Consider the following 26,010-nt stretch of genomic DNA (forward strand, 5'->3'; position numbering starts at 1 on the left):
AAACCAAAAGTTTGTTCTTTGAGAAGATCGATAAAATTGATGGACCCATAGCTAGACGGACAAAGAAAAAAAGAGGATGCAAATAAAATCAGAAATGAAGGGGGGGGGGTTGTTACCATGGATTCTGAAGAAATTTTAAAAATCATAAGAGAAGACTATGAATACCTATATGCCAACAAACTTGAGAACTGAGATGAAATGAACAAATTCATAGAAACAAACAAACCTACACTGACTTGAGAAGAAATAGAAGATCTCAACAAACCAATTACAAGTAATGAAATTCAATTCAGTCATGAAAAATCTTCCCACAAAGAACAGTCCAGGACCAGACAGCTTCATAGGGGAATTATATCAAACATTTCAAAAAGAACTAACACCAATCCTGCTCAAAGTCTTCAAGAAAATGGAGGAAAAAGGAATGCTACCTAACTCATTTTATAAAGCTAACATCACTCTAATCCCAACCAGATAATGACGCTATAAGGAAAACTACAGGCCAATCTTCCTCATGAATATAGATGCAAAAATTCTCAAGAAAATACTAGCAAATCAATCCAATGACATATTAAAAGGATTATATATTACTACCAAGTGGGGTTTACCAAGAATGCAAGGATGGTTCAACACAAGAAAATCTATATAATACAGCACATTAACAAATTGAATAGGAAGAAATCATATGATCATATCAACTGAAACTGAAAAAAGCATATGACAAAATTCAGCAGCCTTTCCTAATAAAAACACTTCAAAAGGTAGGAATTGAAGGAAATTTCTTCAACTGCTTAACATCTCATGGTAATGTGTGCTGGGCTCCAAACATCCATGTCTCTGTTCTCCATGTGTCCTCATCTGTGTCACCTCTGCTGTGAAGTTTCTGTTGGCCCTAAGCCTTCTGTCATTTCTGACTCTCTCCAAAATTTCCCTCTTTTAAAGAATTCTATAAACTAATCAAGACCCACCTGGAATGGGCGGAGTCACATATCCATTTGATCAAACGGTTATACCCACAATTGGGTGTGTCACATCTCCATGGAAACAATCCAAAGTTTCCAACATATATTAATAAGTCAGGATTAAAAGAAACAGCTGCTCCCACAAGACTGGATCAGGATTAAAATATGACTTTTCCAGGCTACATAATACTTTTAAACTGGCACACTGTTAAGACACAGTTTGCTTATTTTGGACATTCTCCATGATGCTCAATAGATGGAGGGGACTGAAGGGTACAATGATTGAGAAGCAGAATGGAGAACTGTGACACATTTATATGATGGAATATGGTGCAGTTACAAACGGAAGGAAGTCAAGAAGTACACAATGAACTGGGGACAATATGTTGTGCAAAATAAGCCTGAACAAAAGAATAAATATGCTAAGGTCTCTTTCAGAAAATACTTAGAAGAAAATTGGAACCTAGATTGTAAGCACTTACAGCAGTCACCCAGGCATTGCCTAAAGATCCCTACAGAGTGGTAGAAGGATGGAAGAAGTTATGACAAAGGAAATAGGATTTAACAAATGAGTGTGACTACTGAATCACTATTTGATATTTCTTCTAGCCTCTAGGGTTTTAGAGCAGTTAGAAGGAAAAATCTGTAATAGTGGAATGGTAACCCATAACAAACCATGAAATCTGTTCTGCAACTACTTGTTGAAGTTGTTCTAGTTTGCAAGCTGCCAGAATGCAATATACCTGAAATGGAATGAATGGCTTTTAAAAAGGAGAATTTATTAAGTTGCAAGTTTATAGTCCTAAGGCTATGAAAATGTCCAAATTCAGGCACCAACAAGAGGTTACTGTCACTCAAGAAATGTCAATGAAGTCTCGGGTTTCCCTCTCAGCTGGGAGGGCATATGGTGACATCTGCTAGCTTTCTCTCCTGGCTTCTTGTTTCATAAAGCTCCCCCAGGGGCGTTTTCCTTCTGCATCTCCAAAGGTCTCTGGCTGTGTGGACTCTGTTAGTTCTGGTGGCTTTAAAGCTTTTTCTGAAATGGTTCCCATTTAAAGGGCTCCAGTATGCAACCCCACTGAGAATAAGGTGGAGACACAACACCCTGGAAACCATCTAATCAAAAACTACCACCTACAACTAGGTGGATCATATCTCCATGGAAACAATCAAAAAGCTCCCACACAGCAATTCTGAATGAAGATTAAAGGACTTGGCATTTCTGGGATACACAACAGATTCAAACTGGCACAGGAGTATACTTTGAAAATTGTGCTTTTTCTTTTCTTTGTATATTTATTTCACAATAAAAAAAAAGTTTAAAAAAATATAGAAAGAATACAGATTGCCAGGATACAGAATGAGACTAAAGAATGGGGGGTGGTTGCTTACTAAGTGCAGAATGCTTAACTAGGTTGAAATTCAACATTTGGAAATGAACAAAGGTGATGGTAGCATCTTATTGTAAGAACAATTAACAGTGCTGAATGCTGTGTGAATGTGGTGAAAGAGGGAAGTTTAGAGTTATGTGTGATACCAGAAGGACAGCCAGAAGTTAAAACATGGGAATATATAACACAGTGAACCTTGTGGTAGAAAATGACTGTAATTAACTGTACAAATATAAAAATAGTTATCTCATGAACTAGAACAAATGTATGACAGTATTACAAGAAATTAATAATAGAGGGGTACATGGGGAAAAATATACTTACTGCAAACTATGGACTATAGTCAACAGTAATATATATTATAATACTCTTTCATCAACAGTAACAAAGGTACTACACCATTACTATGGGTCAATAGTACGGGTGGATAAGGGGTATGAGAGGATTTGGGTTTTATTTTTTATTTTTATATATTTTCTGGAGAAATGAAAATGTTCTAAAATTGAATGTGATATGAGACTGTGAGCCAGTAATTGTATACTTCAGATGGTTTGTGTGGTGTGTGAATATATCTCAATAAAAATGCATTTTAAAAAAAAAGTATCTCCATGAGATACACGAACTTTAACTTGGCTGCCTCACCACAGGGACACTGGGTGGCTGGAGAAAGGTAAGGAAAGGACACTTACCTTTCACTTTTTGTCCTGTTTGACTTTTTGAATTTTGCACTAAGTATTGCACTACTTAATGAAAACATTTTCTTAATTTAACAAAATGAAATCAGAAGAACACCCTGAACAAAAGGAAATTACCTAAATCCCGCTTAAGTGTAGCAATTACAATGTACTGAAGTCTCTTCTTAGTCACAATATTGAAGGAGAGTGCGTGCACACTAATAACAGCCTCATAGATATGAGTAAGGATGACAGTACCTTAAGATAGATAATACTTGAATCAATTATAATGACCACAAATGTTGAAATTTAGTAAAAAAAAATAAAACATATTTTCCAAAAAGCTATAGAAATTTGTAAAGTTAATGTTCTGCTATAACTTTTGTCACAGTCAAAATCACTGGCTCTCAAAATGTACTCTATTGAACGCTGAGTGTTCCTAGGAACCTTTTCAGGGGCCTCTAAGGTCCTCAAAAATTTTACTCTGTTTAGTCTGCCAAAGCTGCCAGAATGCAACACAACAGAGATGGATTGGCTTTTAATAAAAGGGGATTTATTTCATTAAAATGTATAGTTCTTCAGAGGAAAGGCAGCTAACTTTCAACTGAGGTTCTTTCTTACGTGGAAGGCACAGGGTGATCTCTGCTGGCCTTCTCTCCAGGCCTCTGGGTTCCAACAACTTTCCCCAGGGTGATTCTTTTCTGCATCTCCAAAGGCCTATGCTGAGCTGCGAGTGCTGAGATGAGGCATGCTGCACTGCTTGGGCTGTGCTACATTGAGCTCTCTCATTTAAGCATCCAGCCAATTAAATCAAACATCATTCATTGCAGCAGGCATGCCTCCTAGTCGACTGCAGATGTAATCAGCAACAGACGAGGTTCACATGCCATTGCTCATGTCCACATCCAGAGAACTAGGCACCTTCACCTGGACAATTTGACACCTGAACCTAACTACCACAACCTCTTTTTAAGATAAAATACTGGTCAAAGTAAATATATACAGCTCACTATGAAGACTTCTCATATCCAAAAAAGCATCCTGCTTTTCAAATTAACTGTACTTATACTTGAGCAGTTTCACCACTATTTATCACTACTTTTTTAATTCAGTGACTTTTTTAATAGAATATTTTTTCTACTTGGACAAAGACTATTCTTTCAATAGGCTTTTATTGATCTTTTTCTGAAAACAAAACATCATTATGTATCTGTAAATAGGTTTCGTAAACCTTCTCTTTTAAAAATATTGCACTCATTAACAGCAGATCCCCATTTCTTGAAACCTTCTGCCATAAAGCATCACTGTGTGGAATTCTTAAACAGAACTTGGTAAGAGTGCTTACCCCTGAATGGAGCAGGGCTTTACCTCAATGAGGGGTATATCTTCTCTCTCTTCCTTGTGCATGGACACATATGCAGATTAAGCCTAGTGCTGCACACAGAGGTAAATACTAACCATTGGATGGTGGCTTTTCAAAGACCCTACAATAGAAAAAAGCAATTAACAAAGATTACTGGAAACTCTGTGCTATTAACAAAGAGCACTGGAAGCTCTAACTTCTGCTTGGGAGTCCAGAATTTAAGTTTACGACACTATCTTTCCAAGAAATAAAAGTAAAAGCTAAAATCACCTATAGTAAGCAATTCCTATGTTACAGAAAGGATGGCTTACTGACTAGATGGCTGCCCGATGCCCAAAAGTGACTCACAGAGAGGCTTTCCTCATGTGGAGGCAGGTATTTATTTATCCACAAATGTCCAGAAACAACTAGCAGATAACACTCCTGTATTCTACTTCAATTCTTCTATACTTGCCTCTAGAGTGACTGTCAGCACAGTGCTGGAGGATTTCTGGTGATCTATACTTTCTTAGTTAAAACTTTTCTCCACTAAATTAATACGTGTGTATCAATGTTCTTTGTACAGAGAGGAAAGAAAGAGAAAGCAAGTGGAGAAAAAAAAAAGACCATATTCATAATGAAGTTTTGCTTCAAATAAATTTTGCATTTGGCACTATTTTTCCCTACAGTTGACACTTCAAGTAGGAAATGATGAGCAAGAGTAGACAAAGAGGCATCCTGTACTTTAGAGTTAATTAGTTTCTAAAATCAAAGGAGTTGTCAAGAGGATACGGAAGTAAAAAAGGGGGGCCTGATTAGTTCCATATTTTGAAAAAAAATTATATAATAGTAACATTTATTATAATAATTCATTTCCTCTCTATGTCCTATGGAATTACCAAAACTGATGTATTCTAATCCAATATTATAGAGTGGAGCAGCATCTTATCTTCAGATTAGATTCCAACACCAGCATATAAGGCCAAAAAAGCATGTAGTCAAAATCAATGCTAAATGCCTCCTAGCAAGGCATTTTCTTTTTTGAAAACCACATACTTTTTCTAATTAAGCTAGAGTAAGTTGAATATCCAAGAAAGCAATGAGCAATGAATTGGACATCAGATTGAACAAAAAAATAATGTGTGTTTTCAAATGCAAGAAAAACTTTCAGCACAAAGTAGATTCACACAAGCAAGTCGGAACTGGGACTAAGCAAGAAAACATCAGATGTACACCTGTAATTCCTCAAGAATAAATTTAAAATTATCGGAATCTTTTCATATATTGTTCTCTTTCTTAGAATTTTTTTATTTTTTTAAGAAACAGATCTTTGGCAAAATGGATGAAGTGACTACGCAAAGTTGGCATTTTCTACAGAATAACTATCCTGGAGGAGCTTCACAAATGATTCTACACCAAAATCTGTACAAAGTCCCAAATAAATTATATTTCCTGCTTTCATGGTAAAGGAATCTAAATTCAGGTAAATAATCCAAGAGACAACTCAAGCAGAATTAAAGAAAGACTTTTCCACAGACTAAACATGTCTCTAATTCTGATTTTTTTTTTTTTATTTGTTTGTTTTTGCATGGGCAGGCACCGGGAATCAAACCAGAGTCTCCGGCATGGCAGGTGAGAACTCTGCCTGCTGAGCCAAGGTGGCCTGCTGAAATATTTTAAATTTACACTAGGAATATAGCATAGAAACACTGCCAGTAAGAAATCCAGTAATAAACACCATATACTCTATAGAAAGATTTCTCAGAAGTGAGGAAAAGGATTATAAGAGAATGGAAACCCAAAAAAATGTAGTCATTTGGTAGGTTTTAGGTATAACTGTTCACATTAACACATCAAATAAACTGGTAGGGAAATTAAGAGCAGTAACTTCTATCTCAACCATATAACTGTTAATTTCTAGATTCTCTGAGAAATTTGAGGAAATCTTTGAGTGTTAAATCTAACCATATTTAGTTCTGAGGGATCCAAAAACATGATTATTATCATTAAAATACACTTAAAATATGAGTATTTGCCTTAGCACTACAGAAACCTCACACATATTTATAAATTGTTTATTGAGAGAATAAAAAAGATTCTCTCCAAAAAGTTGCCACAACCTTTTTCTAATGTATGTCCTGGAAATTTAAGTCCTAGAGAAAGAAGAGTAAAGGTCTGCTATGGTGCTGAAGCTAAATTTTCTATTTGATTATATCACAATAACATCCCCTTTAGTCTAGCATAATCAGCATGCTATATTTGTTGCATGCACAAAACGATAATTACTTGCTGATTTGATCAAAATTACTAGTTGAATTGAGCAATTCAGTCTTCCAGCAGACTTCAGGCTAATTAGTCAAATCAACAGTCTATCAAAATGACTAATATGTTTCTGAATCATGGATTAGATTATCTACAAAAAATAAGGCAATTTTTACATTCAGTTACAAAATCTCAGTTCATCTTGTTTAGCTCCATGACTGCTTTTTCATAATTTAATTTATTTTGTAAACAGTTGAGAATTTTTTCTCACCTGCAAGGGAAAAAGGAAAGTGACAATAAAAGCCAAAGTCCAAAATTCAATGAAATCAGACACTCCTGCTTCAAAACAAAAGAGGAGGAGGAAGTGGTGTTTCTGTTATTAGGTGAGTATGGTAAGTATGGTCAAGGAGAGAGAAATAAAAATGGTTTCTTGCCAATCAAACCACCTCTCAGTACCTCAAATTCCAGTGAAGGCCACAATACTACTGATTTGATGCCAAATGCCTCTAATACGTTGTTACTCAAGGATAGTGTGTTTTGTTTTGTTCTGTTTTGAAAGAACAAGGAAAGCAATACATTTAAAGGCTGGAAAAAATATTCTTCCATTTACTTGGGTCAGTGAAACATCCATCACACAGAGGCACAAACACCTAACAGAATAAAAGATCAGAGGAGCTACACTAGCAGAAGACCAAAGAGTCAGTGCCCGTGGGGGAATCAAACAAGTCAGTGAACAAATCCCCCCATGATTTCTCTCCTAAATATAGCTGATGTGATTGCGGTTGGGGGTGGAGAATCACAAAGCAGAATAAACATGCTATTTCCCAAAGAAAATGTAATTTAAAAAATAATCAAATCTAGTTCAGCTCTTTCTCTGGAGAAAAAAATCTTAAAGTCATTAAACAGAATAACTATATAATTAAAGTTTTAAAAAAGCAAAGATGTTCAAATAATCTACACATACTAACTACAAACAAGCCTATAAAATTAGCATGTACTCAGCATAACAGCAGAGCCAGTACAAATGACCGTGTATTCAGTAAGTGGCTGCAAAAGTTTCAAAAGGAACTAGATGCATTTAACAGATGCCCTAACATCTACTTTGACCTGCTTGAGTTAAAGAGTACTTGTCCCCTTCTATCACATGTACAGTTCAAAAATCAAGTTCTCATTAAAAACTGATGGGGTTGGAATTTATAGGGGAAAAAATGTCCAGTATAATTTAGCAAACATTTTCACCATCCCCAAAACTTTTGTTGCCAAGATCAAAACAGTATGCTGAATACCTATTAAGTGCCTTCCTTAAACTTGTCCTATTTTTACATGTATCTCCTCTAAACCTCCTAGGTTAACTATGTCTCCCCTATGGCATTTACCACTTTCTGCTTCATGTGTAATTTTTACGTGAGAACCAGGCTTTGGTCTCCTTGAGGGAAGGGATCACATCTTATGTTATTAATGGGTTGATTCAATAAGCATCTACCTAACACCAAAGCTGTGCAAAATAGGGCATCTGAGTAAGATACAGTCCTGGTCTCAGGGAATATGCAATTCACTGAGGAAAGATGTCAACTAGGGCAAATAATAATAACAGCCCCCAGTAACAGGCTGCTATTTATTGGACACTTATGCTGTGTCAGGCACCACACTAAACTGTCTATTTAATTCTCACAGCCACCCAACAAGGTAGGGGCTATTATCCTCATTTTACAGATGAAGAAATTGGAGCTTAGGAAAAACTGACTGGTCATAGGGCTAGCAAGAAGCAGAACTGGAAAGACTATAGATGGAAAGGAGGAGGAGTCAATTTACAACCATAATCAGGAGAAGGGTTAGGAATGGCTTCACCAAAGAGGAGCTCCTTCATCAATACCATTTTGTATAGGAATATATTTGGAAGTAAACACAAGAAGGCAATTCACCTAAACAAATGGAGAAAAATGTGTTTGATAAAGATATGTGACTCCCTACATTCTAGGCCCTAATGAAATAGCTTCTTTGATTTGTTTGTTTTGCCCTAAGGTCACCAGAACACTGCTGTGGAACTTGTACATATTGCAAATCTAACTTTTAAGAAGATTAAAGGTTTGGGAACTGGCAACTGGCAATTCCTACAATCACAGTGAATTATTCCAACAGTCTAGAAAACTTGGAGTCTTATCCACTGTAGATACTGTTGCATCTCCCTGCTTAAGTAAGGTCTGGTTAAACAAATGAAGGCCGAGTGGTCAGTAAATCCAATACATGTGAGAAAGACAAAACTGATTATTATTTCATCAAAAAGAAGAAAAAAAAACAAAACCCACACTAAATGTTAACCATTTAATATATCCCAATTCAAAACTTTAGTTCTAAGAAAGAGGTGAGGAATAGTTAGTATATTATCATCCAATATTCTATTTCCCAATATACCTATTTGCAATATTATCCAAAATGCTGATTCAAAACATTTTTATATTTTCCTTTTCATCTGGCATGACTGATCAGTAATGTAAGGAATAGCCCATAAATTCAGTTGTATTTATATATTATTACTTATATACAATTATAATTAGCAAGTTAAGATAAAATTATATGTGCTTTTCTGGAATTGTTTATGAAATATAAAACCACACAATTTTTAAAATAAAAATTCAAGCCATTAATATCACATCAATAACCCCTTTAAGTTCCCACTGTGGGGCACTTCTACAATTTGGCTCCTTGTTTTATAAAATTTCTATAGACCATGGCCATCTTCCCCATGCAGCATGGTACCAGATTTTTCCAAGGATAATTATAATACAAAGCACATTGTTGTGCAAGTAATTTAAAGATCTATGATTTAGCCACATTTGGAATTTAATACTGAAATAAATCGCACCATGAATCAGGTAAAACATATAAGAAAAGTGGTTCTATTTTTATAGGGTTATGTGTCAAACCTTTCTAACACATACATATGGATACACACATGGGGGGGGAAATGGATTTGTTAATGGATTACATCACGTACAACTATGCACCTACCTTAAAACCACAGTCATCACACAAATTATCTGGTGACAATCTCTACACCGGTCCCCAACCTTTTACTAAATTTCAAGAGTTAACAGTATTAAATGCTGTGCCATTCCAGTGACTCTCAACTGCTAGGACTGCTGCTGGGAGAGCTTTAAGTCCTCTCCAGAAATTGCCCTCTGCTGAAGAAACCTACTTTGTCCAAGATCATACCCTCACCTTGAGGAAAGCTCATGTCCAATGCCAGAATAACTCCTAACTCTTTTAAGACAACTCAGAATGACTCTGAAGGGCCATCCAAACTACAGAGCTCCTTGTGGGATTGGCCCTGGCCTTTGTTGAGAATTCATCACAGGCTATCATCTAACTCTGCCCAATCCTACTTCCTTCTCTGCCCCAAGGTTGTTATTCAAAGAGTACCACCTAACAAATGTCTGCACACAAATCTCCATCTCAGAGTCTGTACCTTGTCTTTTACTCTGTACTTACGCTACCATCTTAAAAAGCATCTATCCCTAATATTAGGCTGGTAGGTGACTGGGCTAATGAAAGATAAAAGAAATACCAACAACCTAGAGTTCAAGTAATAAATTAATCCAGTTACTAACTTTTTTCTTTCAGAAATAAATACTATTCAAAGACTCTTCAAGTCTTCTGATTACAAGAGGTAGAAAGTTAGGGGGGGAGAGAAGAAGAGATTTTTTTCCTTCTACTTTAACATATGCTCATCATCTTTTCAAAAAGACTCTTTCTAGGTTATATGAAAAGGAGGACATGTTTCCTGTACTACATTTTGCTTTTAGGGAACTATGTTTCAAGGAGACTAGCTTACCTATTAAATATTTATCTGATATTACCAAAGCAACTGGCATATGGTGCAGTACAAAGAACAATGCACCAGGGATCAAAATACCTGGGTTCCAATTTCGGTGCTGGTACTGACCACAAATGTGAGCTCAGGTAGGTCACAATAACGTTCTGTGGCATCTAGTGATGAGATTCCACAAGATTGGTAATTAACGGCATTGACTTGTTAAATCAGGGAGACCCAGGTTCAAATCCTAGTCCCAATCACTTACAGGTGATCTTGAACAGATCACTGAAACCTAGTCTAGTGCCTCATCTGTCAAATGGGGATGATCATTAATGGTGCCTACCTCACAGAGGAGATTAAATGTGATCCTGTGGGTAAGTGCTCAACAAAATGTCTCTCTCATTGCAATCATTAAAATATGTGAGGCTATTACTATTAGCTATTTTCCACTCAGTGTCTGCTAGGCAGACCCAAGAGCTCTGAGATAGGTGATCTTGTAGCTTCAGCCTTAGCATCCTGTGAGTCTGTGTCCTGCTCCAAAGACTGGCTTATCTCACGGAGCTGCCATTTACACATTAGAGACAGGTGACCTGACAGTTTTCAGAGAGACTTCTTTCCAGTATACCACCAGCACTTCTCTCATATACAGGGTGCAGTTGGTGGCCCATAGTCCTTCATGACAACTCTTCAGGGAACAAGATATAGCCAAGCAATGGCACCATTGCCCAAAAACATGTCACAACCATTTTCTCCCAGTTTCTGGGTAGAAATAATCCACTCTAGTCAGAGCTGCCAGTCAACCTAGGGAAAGAATAACTATGTAGTTTTCAAACTAAAGGATCACTGGCAAGACAGAGAATGGCTGGAGCTGCTAAAGCCAATGACATGAAGATCAAAGAGAACGTCTTTCTGATTACAACCTGATACTTGAATTTTCCCCTGGCTCATGAGGCTTGACCACCAGGTGAAACAAACTCTAGGCTCTAAAACCTTCTTATTTTTGAGACAAGGACTCTCTTATCACACCTGAATATTTTCTTGGCCTTTATTCTTTAACATGTCATATGTCTATGTCCAAATTAACTGTCAAACCAAGCATCAACATCCCCACTTTCAAATGGCATTTCCAAATCTGACGACAGTAGGCATATTTTTTGATCCTCTGTAACTAAGATTTCTTCTCACACCACATACCTTGCCTTTGATGTTTTCACCACTAGAAGCTTTTCTGGAAGAACTTTTTTTTTGCCACACTAGACCATAAACTCCATGAAGACAAGGTCTACATTTTGTTCACTGCTTTATCCCCAATGTTCTTATAATGCATGCCATATATGAGTGAACCACTGAATGGGTAAACAAATGAACAAGTTAAAAAAAGGGAAAGCAGGCTATTGAGCCAAAAACTGAAGCAGCCATTTTTACCTGTCATTTCCATAGTGTTTAAACGAACTGGAATAAATTCATAAAAGAGTATAAGATAAATAGGACATAATTATCTTTTAAAAATTCCATTTCTAAGCTTCTCACACAAAAGTACTTCCATAATATGGAAGCATTCACCTTTTACCAAAGGTGAGAGGCTTTTCAAAGCAAATTTCCTTTCTGATTGCTTATTTTTAAAGGGAAATTTTAATTACTCAAGATATCTCTTGTAGTCAATTAATAATATCTTTTGTTCTTTGATAAAGATGGTGAGAAGTGGTATAGTGGTGGGTGACTCTGAGGTTAAGACATGTACGGAAGTTTGCTTTGGTAATCTTAACCAACCTTACTGGCAATAAAAGTGAGATTAACATGCATTTCCAGCCTTGAAGCAGTTAACCTTATTTTATAGCCTAATTATCACAATATCCAAAAGAAAATTTGAACTGCAAAGTCTTTTCATTTACTTTTCATTCATACTATAGCTATGCAACAACATTAATTCATGCTACCCACATCTTCCTAGGAAACCAAGTGCTGTTTAGGGAAATACAAAAATATTGAGGACAGGGAGGACTTCCACACTTCTGAACATGTAGAGAAAGGCTGCATTGTAATGAAGACTCAGAGAATCGATTCCAGGGGCAAGATTAAAATCAGGCTGAATCATCTTCCATGGATTCACCCTGACACCATACCTTTTTTCAACATCATGTTAGGAAAGGCAAAAGGTTACATAGCCAGACATTGCAACTACCACCTAAATCTCTAACACCCAAGGAAATCTATTTCCAAGCATAAAACATGGAACAACCTCACAGAGTCTGAGGGCTCTGACTTTGAGGGACAGGCCATATTTCAGGTCCCCATCTTCACAGTCCTTTCTTTTAATCTAAGTTAAATATCTTCACCTTGGGAGGCTCTAAGTAGGGTAAGGAAGAATTAAATGGTGACGAAACTGGACTGTCTGATTAAGTTAGAATACCTTTACCTTAGCCCCAAAGAATTGAAAACATTGATTATTTTGCTCTATGTTCATAAGCTATACCTCTAAATTTGGCCTGTTATAACTCATTGTAAGGGAAGTCATATGGATAGATTAAGGTAAATTAGAAACAGTGCGACAGTAAAAAATCAGTAAGTTTGAAAATCAGAAATCTGATCCCAGCTCTGCTCCAATCTAGCTTTATGAACTTGGACAAACTACTTAACCTCTCTGTGTCTCATTTTATCTTTGTTACCAGAAAAACGCAGTGGATTCTTCTGCTGGATGTGTTCATTAGGTTTTGTTTTTGTTTTGTCATGGGCAAGCTCTGGGAATCGAACCCGGGTCTCCAGCACGGCAGGTAAGAACTCTGCCACTGAGCCACCACTGCCCACCCCTGATGTGTTCAAATGACCAATTCCTGAGACCAGAATTTCAAAGAGAGAAAAAGTTTATTATTAAGTCACGGCAGGAGAGCAGATAAATGGCTTATTGGCCCCAAATCTGTCTCCCTGAACTGCACTAATTCTGATAGTTCTATAGAATAAAAAGATAGGCAGGTTTTAGGATAATGAGCACAGTGGCCCCAGATGGCATAATTAGAGGTGATCTAATTATCGAGCATGTGCAGACTGATTACACGCTTAGTCACAGAACGTTTATAAGAAAATAGCAGCCTTAACATGATGATGGGTGTGATTTTTAGTACTATAATGAGGTATAGGTGACTTGTAGGTTAAAGGCTAAGCTACTGCACATCTCAGGGGGCCCATTTTTATTAGATCCAGTCTCCGTAATCAAGATAAACTTTGGATTTGGGATGAGTTAGTTCTAGGCTGACCCAAGACCCTATGTTAATAAACATTAGGGGCTGTCTTTAGTGATTATAAGATTCTCAAGTTGAAAAACTGGATAAATGGGTACAAGTGAAAGTTAGTCACAAGGTTTTTAGAATCACAGGGACATAAGATAAAGGCTGTACAATCATTAACAGAGATCAAGGCAGCTGGATTGCAATTTAGAGATTTCAGGTATTTCCTCCTGTCTACTCCAATATACCAGAAAGCAAAAAGGAATATCTATATAATATTTCAGTAATCAAAATCATCCTTTAAATCCTAATTTCCCAATTACATCTCTAAAACATGGGGCTATCTTAAATGAGCTATACAGTCTCTTCCAGTTTCTAAATACTAGAATTCTACAAAGCCCATTAAATAACTACTGAAAAATCAAACAAATAAGTCCTTATGGAGCACCACGTGCTAATTTAATTAATACTATGGGAAGTGCTTTGGGTTCAATGCAATTCAAGCCAAGACCCTTACCCTAGATCATCTATCCCATTACCAAAGACTCATCAGGATATTAGCAGTCAGTGATGACATCAGTACAGTGAAACACCCTGGAGTTCCCCAAAAGAGTGAAAGCAATAAAACTGACACAATCTTTAGAAAGGCAATTTTGCATACATTCCAGAAGTCATTTTTTAAGGCCATAACTTTTGACCCATTTAATTACAGAAGTGTTATAGTTACTAAAAAGTGAAAGTAAACAATGTTAACTACACATTAATTAAACAATTAAATTTTTATTTTTGTTATAAAGTGGTGCCTTTGAATATATAATGACACAGCCAAGTACTCACATTATAATGTTAAACAAGAAAAGCCATTTACACAAGTGTATTCATAGTATGATAACTGTGTATAATGTGTGTATATGGCCCATATTATTATGTGCATATGTATAATATTTGTAAGATTAGGAGGAAAGACAATACCATGAGAATATGTTATCTCCAGATGTATTTTAATTTCTTCTTTGGTATTTCCATATATCGAATTTTCTTTTGTACACATAATAACTTTGTAATCAAAGGATTGCTTTATATATACAGAGCTAAACAATATAAAACAATAAGGGTTTTAGCCACCACTAACTTTATTCTGCCCATAACTGCATTATGTGTTCAGACAGAGATGTCATTATGGGTTGGAATTGTGGAGGAAAGTGTTCTTGAGGGAGTTTACTTAACATGGTCTTTACCACACAAGCTGAATACAGGCTTATAGCATAATGCTTAGGAACACTGCCTCTAGAACTGGATTTTCCAAGCTCAAATATAGCTCTTTCAGGAGCTGCATGAGTTTGAGAAAGTCACTCAAACTCTCTGAGCCTCAATTTTCTCATCTACAAAACAGATCTGATATCAGTTCTTTCCTCATAGAGTTCTTGCAAAGATTAAATAAGATATCATAGGTCAGGATTTTAGGGCACTGCCTTACACACAATAAGTACTACATAAGTACTAACATCATTATTAGAAGAGCATTTTAGGCAACATAAGATAATAAAAATAGCTCACCCTTTTTACATATTCATACTATGTGCCACATACATACACAACTCATATCACACAGCTCTGTGAAGTAAGGACTATCATTACGACTAGTTTATAGATGAGAAATCTACAGCACAGAGAGAGGTTAACGGCTTGTCATGGTCAAGTTCATGCATCAACTTGGACAGGTGGTGGTACCTGTTTGTTTGGTTGGGCAAGTGCTGGCCTGTCTGCTGCTTTGAGGACATTTCACAGAATTTAAATCATGATCACTTAGGCTGCATCCACAGCTGATTCCACTTGTAATCAGCCAAGGGAAGTGCCTTCTGCAATGAGTGATGCTTAATCTAATCACTGGAAGTCTTTTAAGAAGGGTTCAGAAGAGTCAGGCTCTCTTTCTGCTTCAGCCAGGGAGCCTGTCCTGTGGAGTTCATCCAAACCCTCCACAGGAGTTCTCAGCTTCACAGCCTGACCTATGGATTTTGAATTCTACGTTCCCACGGTTTCATGAGGCAGTTTTATAAATTTTATATTTACAGGTATTTCCTGTTGATTCTGTTTCTCTAGAGAACCCTAACTAATACGCTGCCCAAGGTAAGTAGCTGAAACAGAATTTGGTTCCAAGCAAATCTGATAACAGTGCCTATGCTCTTAACCACAGAGTCATCCTGTAGGGAATACTAAACAAGCTAACCCTGGGGCACTGGTTATTTTTGAGAAGTACAAAAACCATCACTGACAAAGTGCTCGGTCCTGGATAATGAAAGCCACACTAGAGTTCATTAGGTAATTGGGAGCTGATAAGAATTCCTGAGCAGTATAGTTAGTTGCAGGACAAAAGAGAAATGTAAGGAAAATTAGTTTGGCAGATAAGCATGGGATAAAAGTTGGCATAATACAAAAGGAGACTGCCACCAAAAAAAAAAAAGAGAAAGAGAAAGATTATAGACAAAGCTGGTGATGTGGGGACAGGATAAGGTAATAGCAAAGAGAATGGAGAGTAGGGAAAATAAAACAAAACCAAAAACAAACAAACAAATAAAAACATACTTTGTAGGACAAAATCAGAGAATTTAGGAACATGAATACCAGGGGGAAAAGTCACATCTGACAACTCGTAAAGGGCCAGTCCCAAAATGTTTGCTCTAATTTGGGTTTCTGTAAATTTTGTTAAATGTGGTTTTGTGCAATTACTTATTTTTTAAGACCTAACAGTAGATTTACATAAAACAAATCACCACTCAACATTGTACTCTGTACAAGCAATGTTTGGTGAATGGAAAGGAATACTGCATGCACTAAGTGACAAAAGTGATTAGTAAGGAATCAAAGAACATAAACACCAATTATGTAAAAGCAAGTAGCTATTTACAAAAGCAAGATAAAGAACCCACTAATGGCTAATACTGACAAAGAGCCCAGTTCTGATAATAACTCCCAGCACAAAAACAAGCTGACTTACCCCTTGTTTTAAAGAGGCAGCAATCGCTTGCCAGCAAAAATATGTGATTGATCTAATTAGCCTATCGAACTGAGAAAAATAGCATGCCAAAATTACATATACTCACAGATTACTCCTTCCAAGATGAAACAGTGTGACATAAAAGCCTATCCTTCAACTTAAATACTCATGCTCATTAAAAGGGACAAAACCCAGCAGTACCCAACATGCAAGAGCTTAATGAGCATTACTGGATGGTGATGACACAGACATAAGTCTCAAAAGAATAAGCTTTCATGGTGGGAAAGAGGAAGAAACATAAAAAGGACTGCACAAATAGTATGTGCTGTGGCTAAAGTCCAATTACCAGCTCAGGCCTGGCAATTTTACTACATTTGCCTACATTAATAGTCCCATTCTTGACTTAACAGTCTATTAATCAAACTGATAACTTCTCCCTTTGGTTTGGATTATTAGCAAATACAAGTGAAGTCTCTTGGGACTAGCAAAGTCATTCAATCAGCAACCATTCTTGGGCACTTACCAGGTGTAGGTAATAAATAGATTATGTTTTCCTCTGTTTTAATCCAGGAGAGGGTTTGAAAAACAGTTTGGTATGCTTAAAAAAAAACAAACAAATAACATTTAGTGGGCAGACATGAGCATCCTAGAGAAAAGAGAAGTGACAATGCAAGTTTCATTTAGTAGTCTGCTTATCACAAAGGGCAGGTGAATCATAGGTTACCTTTAGGGGAGGGGATATGTATATATCCAAACAGCAAATTTTCATCAGGGATGATAATATTCAACTGCCTCTCTTCTAGGCACTCTAGCCAAAGTTAATATATTGAAAAAATGTATGCAGTTGCTCATCCAAATTGTCTTGCCTGCTCTACCTTCAACTATCCGGAGGGAAACTTGGTCCAGGAATAGTAAAAGCTCATATTCCTAGAGCCCTGGGTAGGCTGGGTGTAACCTGAGCAACTAGGCAGCATGGTGAGGAAAGTGGGACTTGCCCAGAGAGGACAGTAGGAGAAGAACAGAATCAGCCATATAAACAGATTGTTAGTATTTTTATTTTCCAAACTCCTTACTTTCAGTGCTAAGATTTTTACCTAAAATTATATACCAGGTTTATATGTGGAATTAGGAAAGTTTATCATACCCAATTTTATGCACTAAAGTATTTTGAACTTGAAAAAGAAATCACCTAAATGGCGGCTTAGCAATGTGCGCGTTTTAGTTCGTCCTCCAGAACAACTACTAAATAACCAGAAACAGTACAGAACAGCTCCCGGAGCCACATCAGTGACTGGACACACAGCGTACCCCAGTCTGGGCCAGCAGGACCGGCTGAAAGCCTCCCCAAAACTGTGAGTTCCCCAAGCCACAGCAGCCAGCACCAGGCGCCTCTCCCCAACAGGCGGCTTTTCAGAGGGAAAGGAAAGTGACTTTAAGCCTGGTCAAGGTGGAGTTCACTCATTGGGCTCATGGAAAAAGAGGAAAGGGGAGGAAACAGAGGTTTTAGTGGCTGTGTTTCTACGGAGACTTGGCAGCCTCTGGATTCAGCGGCAGGACTACTCGGGCTGCAACTGCCCCAGGCATAGGCAGAAACAAATTGCTTTCAGGGCTGTCTCCACCTGTGCCTTCCCCAAGGGAGGGGTGAAGCCCAACTCAGGTGGAATCCCTCTCTCAAGGACTTCAGACCCCAGGGCTTGGCAATTTGAAGTCTTAAAACAAGCCTACAACCTCTCCTCCATCTCCACCATGCCCCCAGCAGGGAGAGTCTTCCAAAGTTAAAAGTGCTGCAACATCTTTTACTGGTGCGACCCGCAGGCAGACGTGCCACATACTGGGCAGCATAAGAAAAACAGAGCCCAGAGACTTCACAGGAAAGTCTTTTAACCTGCTGGGTCTCACCCTCAGGGAAAACTGATACAGGTGACTCCTTCCCCGACAGGAGGACAGTTTAGTGTGGGAAAACCCGGCAGAAGTCTATAATACCTACATAGACCCTCCTAAGGGTGGGGATGGAAAAGGCATCATAAAAGAAGGGCAAGAAACAAGAAAACAACAACTGAAAAATTATCCTCTGTTAAAGAAAACCTAAGCTGGAGGTCCAGAAAAAGCTGAACTGAAGGTCAAAGAACAGAGAGACAACAAATTCATCTAACAAGAAAACCGTAGGAAAGAGAAGTGAAAGCAATCTCCAGAATAAACTAATTCAGGTAATTAAAAGTCGAGATGCCAGCAAAAAATAACAACTCACACCAGGAAAATTGAAGATATGGCCCAGTCAAAGGAACAAACAAATAGTTCAAATGAGACACAAGAGCTGAAATAACTAATTCAGAATGTACGAACAGACATGGAAAACCTCATCAAAATCCAAATCAATGAATTGAGGGAGGAAATGAAGAAGGCAAGGAATGAACGAAAAGAGGAAATGAAAAGTCTGAAAAAACAAATCACAGAACTTATGGGAATGAAAGGTACAGTAGAAGAGATGAAAAAAACAATGGAAACCTACAATGGTAGATTTCAAGAGAAAGAGGTTAGGATTAGTGAACTGAAGGACAGAATATCTGAAATCTGACAGATACAGAACCTACAGGGAAAAAAATGGAAAAATATGAGCATGGACGCAGGGAACTGAATGATAATATAAAGGGCACAAATATACGTGTTGTGAGTGTCCCAGAAGGAGAAGAGAAGTGAAAAGGAGGACAAAAACTAATGGAAGAAATTATCACTGAAAATTTCCCAACTCTTATGAAAGACCTAAAATTACAGATCCAAAAAGTGCAGCATACCCCAAAGAGAATAGATCCAAATAGACATTCTCCAAGACACTTACTACTCAGAATGTCAGAGGTCAAAGAGAAAGAGGCTCTTGAAAGCAACAAGAGAAAACAAATCTATCACATACAAGGGTAACCAAATAAGACTATGCATAGATTTCTCACCAGAAACCAGGGAGGCAAGAAGACAGTGGGATGATATATTTAAATTACTAAAAGAGAAAACAGCCAACAAGAGAATTCTATATCCAGCAAAACTGTCCTTCCAAAATGAGGGAGAAATTAAAACATTTTCCGACAAAAAATCATTGAGAGAATTTGTGACCAAGAAACCACCTCTGCAAGAAATACTAAAGGGAGCACTGGAGACAGATACAAAAAGACAGAAGAGAGAGGTGTGGAGAAGAGTGTAGAAAGAAGGAAAATTAGATATGACATATAAAATACAAAAGGCAAAATGGTAGAGGAAAGTACTACCCAAACAGGAATAACACTAAATGTTAATGGATTGAACTCCCCAATCAAAACAAATAGACTGGCAGAATGGATTAAAAAACAGGATCCTTCTATATGCTATCTACAGGAAACACATCTTAGACCCAAAGATAAACATAGGTTGAAAGTGAAAGGTTGGGAAAAGATATTTCATGCAAATAACAACCAGAAAAGAGCTGGAGTAGCTATACTGATATCCAACAAATTAGACTTCAAATGTAAAACAGTTAAAAGAGACAAAGAACGGTACTATCTATTAATAAAAGGAACAATTCAACATGAAGACATAACAATCATAAATATTTATGCACCGAACCAGAACACCCCAAAATACATTAGGCAAACACTGCAAACACTGAAAAAGGAAATAGACACATATACCATAATAGTGGGAGACTTCAATTCCCCACTCTCATCAATGGACAGAACATCTAGACAGAGGATCAATAAAGAAACAGAGAATTTGAATATTACAATAAATGAGCTAGACTGAACAGACATTTATAGGACATTACACCCCACAACAGCAGGATACACCTTTTTCTCAAGTGCTCATGGATCATTCTCAAAGATAGACCATATGCTGGGTCACAAAGCAAGCCTCAACAAATTTAAAAAGATTGAAATCATACAAAACACTTTCTCGGATCATAAGGGAATGAAGTTGGAAATCAATAATAGGCAAAGCACCAGAAAATTCACAAATATGTGGAGGCTCAACAACACACTCTAAACACCAATGGATCAAGGAAGAAATTACAAGAGAAATCAGTAAATATCTCGAGGCAAATGAAAATGAAAACACAACATATCAAAACTTATGGGATGCAGCAAAGGCAGTGCTAAGAGGGAAATTTATTGCCCTAAATGTCTATATCAAAAAAGAAGAAAGGGCAAAAACACAGGAATTAACTGTCCACTTGGAAGAACTGGAGAAAGAACAGCAAACTAACCCCAAAGCAAGCAAAAGGAAAGAAATAACAAAGATTAGAGCAGAAATGAATGAAATTTAGAACATGAAAACAATGGAGAAAATCAATAAAACTAGATGTTGGTTTTATGAGAAAATCAGTAAGATTGATGGGCCTTTAGCAAGACGCAAAAAGAAGAAGAGAGAGGATGCAAATAAATAAGATCAGAAATGGAAGAGGAGACATAACTACTGACCCCACAGAAATAAAGGAGGTAATAACAGGTTACTATGAACAACTTTATGCCAACAAACAAAACAATGTAGATGAAATGGACAACTTCATAGAAAGGCATGAACAACCAACTTTAACCAAAGATGAATTAGATGACCTCAACAAACCAATCACAAGCAAAGAAATTGAATCAGTCATTAAAAAGCTTCCCAAAGAGGTTCTAGGAGGAACGTCTGGGATTGGTAAGAAATGGAGTCGTGGGAAGCGGCTGTGTAGTTTCTGTAGGATCAGAAGATTGAGCCTCTTCTCCTGGAACCACCAGCGTGAACCCTTCCTCTGTGATAGCCGAATCCTGAGAATCTGCTGGAAGCAGGTCACTCTTTGAGTTCTGGAACTGAATCTGTATTAATCTGGAGGTGACCAGAGAGCAGTGGTCTGGGTTCAAGAACCCAACAGTGATTTTAGAAGGAGCAATGTCTGCCGCTTTTCCTATCCATGTGTTCCAAAATATGTGAAATAGAAATGATGAACATCTTGGACCTGTTCTCAGAAAATGCGGCTCTCCAACCACCACCGTGCCCTCTTCCGCCCTCACCGGCTCCTCTGCCACCGTCCTCGACAGCCTTGCCATCCTCACCTTTCCTCCCCCAGAACAGCTACTAGGGGAGTAGAAACGATACAGAACAGCTCCCGGAGCCACGACAGAGATCAAAAAGACAGCGTACCCCATCCTGGACTGGCTGGGAGAACGCACTCCGGTGAGATCGCCGAAGGGCGCGGGCATCCCTGGGCGGAGCGGCAAGCGGCCGGAGTCCCTCCCATCCTGCTTCCCGGGCCAGCTGGCAGAATTGGGCAGGCGGTCCCCTCAAGCCGCAGCGGCTAGCGCCCCCACCACGCGCGGCCCCCCGGACCAACTGAGAGAACTGGATCGGATATCCCCAGGCCGCGGAGAACGGTGACCAGGGAGGGGGGGTGGTCCCTTACAAACACGTGACTCCCCGGTCCGGCTAGGAACGGTGCACTCTCTCGGGCCGCGGCGGTTGGCGCCCTCCTGCCACGCCTGGTGCCCCGGGCCGACTAGGAAATTCGGACGGGCGCTCTCCCGGGTTGCGGCGGCTGGCGACCCTCCCGGCGTTCGGACCGCTGGGCTGGCTGGCACTCTTCCAAGCCGCTTCGGCCGGCGAACCTCCCCCACGGCGAGAGTTTTCCAAAGTTAAAGGACCCACAGCACCTTTTACTGGTGGGACTGGCAGACAAACGTGTGCCACGAGTGCCACCTACTGGGCAGGATAAGAAAAACAGAACCCAGAGATTTCACAGAAAAATCTTTCAACCTGCTGAGTCCAACACCCAGGGAAATCTGACTAAATGCCCAGACGCCAGCAGAAGATAACGGATCATGCTCAGAAAATTGAAAATATGGCCCAGTCAAGGAACAAACCAATAGTTCAAATGAGATACAGGAGCTGAGACAACTAATGCTGAATATACGAACAGAAATGGAAAACTTCTTCAAAAACAAAATCGATAAATTGAGGGAGGACATGAAGAAGACATGGGCTGAACAAAAAGAAGAAATAGAAAAACAGAAAAAACAAATCACAGAACTTATGGAAGTGAACGATAAAGTAGAAAAGATGGAAAAAACAATGGATACCTACAATGACAGATTTAAAGAGACAGAAGATAGAATTAGTGATTTAGAAGATGGAACATCTGAATTCCAAAAAGAAACAGAAACTATCAGGAAAAGAATGGAAAAATTTGAACAGGGTATCAGGGAACTCAAGGACAATATGAATCGCACAAATAAACGTGTTGTGGGTGTCCCAGAAGGAGAAGAGAAGGGAAAAGGAGGAGAAAAAATAATGGAAGAAATTATCACTGAAAATTTCCCAACTCTTATGAAAGACCTAAAATTACAGATCCAAGAAGTGCAGCGCACCCCAAAGAGATTAGACGCAAATAGGCATTCTTCAAGACACTTACTAGTTAGAATGTCAGAGGTCAAAGAGAAAGAGAGGATCGTGAAAGCAGCAAGAGAAAAACAACCCATCACATACAAGGGAAACCCAATAAGACTAGTGTAGATTTCTCAGCAGAAACCATGGAAGCTGGAAGACAGTGGGATGATATATTTAAATTACTAAAAGAGAAAAACTGCCAACCAAGACTCCTATATCCAGCAAAATTGTCCTTCAACAATGAGGGAGAAATTAAAACATTCTCAGACAAAAAGTCACTGAGAGAATTTGTGACCAAGAGACCAGCTCTGCAAGAGATACTAAAGGGAGCACTAGAGTCAGATACAAAAAGACAGAGAGAGAGGTATGGAGAAGAGTGTAGAAAGAAGGAAAGTCAGATATGATATATATAATACAAAAGGCAAAATAGTAGAGGAAAATATTATCCAAACAGTAACAACAGTAAATGTTAATGGACTGAATTCCCCAATCAAAAGACATAGACTGGCAGAATGGATTAAAAAACAGGATCCTTCTATATGCTGTCTACAGGAAAAGAGCAGGAGTGGCTATACTAATATCCAACAAATTAGACTTCAAATGTAAAACAATTAAAAGAGACAAAGAAGGACACTATATACTAATAAAAGGAACAATTAAAAAAGAAGACATAACAACAATAAATATTTACACACCGAACCAGAATGCCCCAAAATACGTGAGGAACACACTGCAAACACTGAAAAGGGAAATAGACACATATACCATAATAGTGGGAGACTTCAATTCCCCACTCTCATCAATGGACAGAACATCTAGACAGAGGATCAATAAAGAAATAGAGAATCTGAATATTACTATAAATGAGCTAGACTTAACAGACATTTATAGGACATTACATCCCACAACAGCAGGATACACCTTCTTCTCAAGTGCTCATGGATCATTCTCAAAGATAGACCATATGCTGGGTCACAAAGCAAGTCTTAACAAATTTAAAAAGATTGAAATCATTCACAACACTTTCTTGGATCATAAAGGAATGAAGTTGGAAATCAATAATAGGCGGAGTGCCAGAAAATTCATAAATACATGGAGGCTCAACAACACACTCCTAAACAACGAGTGGGTCAAAGAAGAAACTGCAAGAGAAATTAGTAAATACCTCGAGGCAAATGAAAATGAAAACACAACATATCAAAACTTATGGGACACAGCAAAGGCAGTGCTAAGAAGGAAATTTATTGCCCTAAATGCCTTTATCAGAAAAGAAGAAAAGGCAAAAATGCAGGAATTAACTGTTCATTTGGAAGAACTGGAGAAAGAACAGCAAACTAATCCCAAAGCAAGCAAAAGGAAAGAAATAACAAAGATTAGAGCAGAAATAAATGAAATTGAGAACATGAAAACAATAGAGAAAATCAATAAGACCAGAAGTTGGTTCTATGAGAAAATCAATAAGATTGATGGGCCCTTAGCAAGATTGACAAAAAGAAGAAGAGAAAGGATGCAAATAAATAAGATCAGAAATGGAAGAGGAGACATAACTACTGACCTCACAGAAATAAAGGAGGTAATAACAGGATACTATGAACAACTTTACGCTAATAAATACAACAATTTAGATGAAATGGACGGGTTCCTGGAAAGACATGAACAACCAACTTTGACTCAAGAAGACATAGATGACCTCAACAAACCAATCACAAGTAAAGAAATTGAACCACTCATTCAAAAGCTTCCTAAAAAGAAAAGTCCAGGACCAGACGGCTTCACATGTGAATTCTACCAAACATTCCAGAAAGAATAAGTACCAACTCTCCTCAAACTCTTCAAAAAAATCAAAGTGGAGGGAAAACTACCTAATTCATTCTATGAAGCCAACATCACCCTCATACCAAAACCAGGCAAAGATATTACAAAAAAAGAAAACTACAGACCAATCTCTCTAATGAATATGGATGCAAAAATCCTCAATAAAATTCTAGCAAATCGTATCCAACAACACATTAAAAGAATTATACATCATGACCAAGTAGGATTCATCCCAGGTATGCAAGGATGGTTCAACATAAGAAAATCAATTAATGTAATAAACCACATCAACAAATCAAAGCAGAAAAATCACATGATCATCTCAATTGATGCAGAGAAGTCATCTGACAAGATTCAACATCCTTTCCTGTTGAAAACACTTCAAAAGATAGGAATACAAGGGAACTTCCTTAAAATGATAGAGGGAATATATGAAAAACCCACAGCTAATATCATCCTCAATGGGGAAAAATTGAAAACTTTCCCCCTAAGATCAGGAACAAGACAAGGATGCCCACTATCACCACTATTATTCAATATTGTGTTGGAGGTTCTAGCCAGAGCAATTAGACAAGAAAAAGAAATACAAGGCATCAAAATTGGAAAGGAAGAAGTAAAACTATCACTGTTTGCAGACGATATGATACTATACGTCGAAAACCCAGAAAAATCCACAACAAAACTACTAGAGCTAATAAATGAGTACAGCAAAGTAGCAGGCTACAAGATCAACATTCAAAAATCTGTAGATTTTCTATACACTAGTAATGAACAAGCTGAGGGGGAAATCAAGAAACGAATCCCATTTACAATCGCAACTCAAAGAATAAAATACCTAGGAATAAATTTAACCAAAGAGACAAAAAACCTATATAAAGAAAACTACAAAAAACTGCTAAAAGAAATCACAGAAGAACTAAATAGATGGAAGGGCATACCGTGTTCATGGATTGGAAGACTAAATATAATTAAGATGTCAATCCTACCTAAACTGATCTACAGATTCAGTGCAATACCAATCAAAATTCCAACAACTTATTTTTTAGAATTAGAAAAACCAATAAGCAAATTTATCTGGAAGGGCAGGTTGCCCCGATTGCTAAAAACATCTTGAGGAAAAAAAACGAAGCTGGAGGTCTCGCGCCGCCTGACT

The 26,010-nt window shown here is 37.8% G+C and overlaps 1 protein-coding gene across 23 annotated transcripts in view; it reads right to left on the reverse strand.

Moving 5' to 3' along the window:
* The window catches only part of FHIP1A (FHF complex subunit HOOK interacting protein 1A), a 354,626-nt gene that overhangs the window by 172,696 nt on the left and 155,920 nt on the right, over nucleotides 1-26,010 (reverse strand). For 8 of the 23 annotated variants that reach the window (XM_077139811.1, XM_077139793.1, XM_077139788.1 and 5 more), the window contains 2 exons: nucleotides 17,182-17,256; nucleotides 4,370-4,508 (listed from right to left, as the gene is read on the reverse strand). The exons of 6 other annotated variants lie outside the window; for them this stretch is intronic. The gene's annotated coding sequence lies outside the window, so the exon portion shown is untranslated. Of the gene's footprint in view, nucleotides 1-3,162; nucleotides 3,283-4,369; nucleotides 4,509-17,181; nucleotides 17,257-26,010 lie in introns of all 23 variants that reach the window. 9 more of the 23 variants (XM_077139801.1, XM_077139813.1, XM_077139798.1 and 6 more) reach the window with 4 other exon arrangements.

The sequence above is a fragment of the Tamandua tetradactyla genome, chromosome 22 (genome assembly GCF_023851605.1).
Source record: "Tamandua tetradactyla isolate mTamTet1 chromosome 22, mTamTet1.pri, whole genome shotgun sequence".
Classification (NCBI taxonomy): domain Eukaryota; kingdom Metazoa; phylum Chordata; class Mammalia; order Pilosa; family Myrmecophagidae; genus Tamandua; species Tamandua tetradactyla.